Source organism: Agrilus planipennis, unplaced genomic scaffold (genome assembly GCF_000699045.2).
Source record: "Agrilus planipennis isolate EAB-ADULT unplaced genomic scaffold, Apla_2.0 scaffold85, whole genome shotgun sequence".
In the NCBI taxonomy this organism is placed as follows: domain Eukaryota; kingdom Metazoa; phylum Arthropoda; class Insecta; order Coleoptera; family Buprestidae; genus Agrilus; species Agrilus planipennis.
In genome coordinates this window covers 1,059,507-1,062,270 of record NW_020438910.1, presented here as the reverse complement: position 1 = coordinate 1,062,270, position 2,764 = coordinate 1,059,507, and positions in this window count along the sequence as shown.

Sequence of the window (2,764 nt, the reverse complement as noted above, 5' to 3'; positions counted from 1 at the left end):
AAAATTAAAAAAACCTCCAAATTTTTTGAACGGATTTCGGGTCTCCCATTCGTAATTGAAACAAAAAATCAAGTTAATTTCGAGTAATTTATTTTTTTTAAAATTATAAATCAACAAATCGTAAATCAAATCAAAAAATCACAATTTAATTTTCGTTTTATTTGTATGTTGGCATATACCTTTTAAAATGAATTACATTTACTTCACAGTATTTTGTTTTATAGTTATAAAAATTTAAACAGAGGTTGTATTATATCATTTATTAATAATGTCAGCAGTTTTAACTAAAGAATGTATAAATACATATAGATGCCGGTTTGACACGACCAAATGCAGATGAAAATTTATTTACTAAACAGTGTCAGTTGTCGATACATTTGCTGTATTATGAGATACTTCGGCACAGTCGTCTTTTCATTACTTATTGTTAATAGTTCGCGTCAATACCGAATTAGCGCTCTTTAGTAAATAGCCTCTTTATAACCACCAACGAGCTGTAAAATGAAAAAGAGGCACATATACATGTACATAATCAAATAATCCACCCAACGACGCCTTCAATTCAATTGTCGAATGAGGTGAAAATCACACCTGGAGAGGTTTGGACTATACAGCGGATGGTCGAAAATATCATATTTGAATTTTTTGAAAATGCTATGTTAGCACAATTCAGTCAGAATGATACTCATGACCACGTGTAGTCTAAAAGCATGATTTTTTGTTTTGCCTTGCACACGAATTAGTTTTGCTTTTTAATTTGTCAATTTCTTGCTGGATCGGGAAGTCCTTAAATATGATTTGTCTAAATTCGTGAAAAAAAGATTTCGATAAAAAGTAGAATCGAAACATGCATACATTCCTGCATTTACTTAATTTTCGCACACCTTATACGCTATTAATTTTTATTCTTTTTAAAAATTGGAATGTTAGAGATTTAGATTTTGTATATTTAAAGTTATTTACATTAAACGTTAAACCACATTTCAAAGTCCACGTCAAGTTTTACTTGCTATCGTGTTTTATTTGGAAATATTTTAGATTCGTATCTACCCAAAAAGCAGAATTATTGCTTCTTGCTAATTTCTTGACAAGAAATCTTGCTCTCGTTAAGAGAAATTCTTTTCTTGTCTTGTCTTGTTCCTGTTCGCAAACTTTTAATATTGTTCATGCAAACAAGAACAAGAAGTTCGTGAAACACTATCTAGACCTTGCACGGTGTGATTTTCCTGTTTCAACGATTAGACGGATAACGCTTTAATCTTCGTTTATTTCCTCTGGAGCCCTAGCTTCTCTAATGTGCTAGATGCACACTGGCAAAATCGTATGTAAGTAAGAGTACGGAGCTCATTATATTTTCGTCTCCTGTTGTTAAACAAGTTTTACTTTAAACGTACTTTATGGATTACACGTATGTTACTGGTAGCGACTTTGGCTGCAAATTGTATTCTTAGTTTTCTCGCCTAGTACTTTTCTTTTTTAGTTGGTGTAAATCGTGCTAAATTTCAGGGCTCTAAAGAAAATAAACCAGGTATACCACCAACGAAGGACTGACAAGACATACTTGATCTCACTGACGACAAACTTCTATGTAAAAACATTGTATCAGAATATCCTATATGATAATAAATGCGTTAATCGTGCTGACGATCATGATGAAAATAGATAAGATTACTCATTTTTAAATAATAAAATAATCTGTTACTTTTTTCTACCTTATTGAAGGTTGAAAAATAAAGCAGTTCTTGTACATTACTTAGTTTACTGTTGTTTTGTTTTGTCATGACGGCTCATTGTTCAATTAAGGGAATTTATATGCAGCGCATAAGATTGATTATTAGCCATGCAAAAAACGAAAACAAGAACAAAAAATTAAGTAGGTATAATCTCCAAATGTAATAATCCCAAAAGAACTGGGTCAAATTCGAAGACATTAGTCAAAATTCCTTAAACTTTACTCAGTTAACAACTTTCTTATCATTAATAATAATTAATGGGATAGCGTGGCGTGATATAACACCAACTTGGAACTTACCGAATATACATAAATGCAATTTGTTTGAACTAAAATGATTTGTTGGTACTAAAAATGTTTTCAAGCACCTTTTATTTCAAGGAACATAAATAATAAATAAAAATCCGTAACAAGCAAATATTTTCTCGAAGTGGTTAGCGAACAAGTTGTAAGATGGTAATTTTATATGCAAATTTGTAACCATAAAACGGAACTTTCCCGTTGTTGAATCACTTGATGTTTGCGGATGTAAGATCTGTTGGTACCACATCTTGCTTTATTAAACTTGTAATTTATTAAGTACAAATTACAAATAGACAAGTATAATTATTCGCAAACTGACTCACGCTCAAACGTTCTTGTAAGTTAATTAAAATTATATTATGTGTATATTAGTTACCTAGTTTGTGTCACATTATTCAAATTAACTCCTACATCTAAAACTAAATATTCAAAATATGATATTTAAGGATAAATCTAAAGAGGTCGAATTTTAATATATTTATTGAGTTCATATAAAGAAATAATATAAATAGATTGTTTATCTAACATTTAGTTTTAATAAATATTGTATGTTGCATCAATCGGTGTTCACACTACAATTACGAGTTTACGGTTTAAATACGAACTAGGTAAATAATCTAATGATAATCCATTACACTGTTTTATTACTTTAACATTAAATAAGATAATAAAGTAAATATTAAGCTGTGATATTATCCATGTATGAAGTTAGAAATAAAAAATATTAAT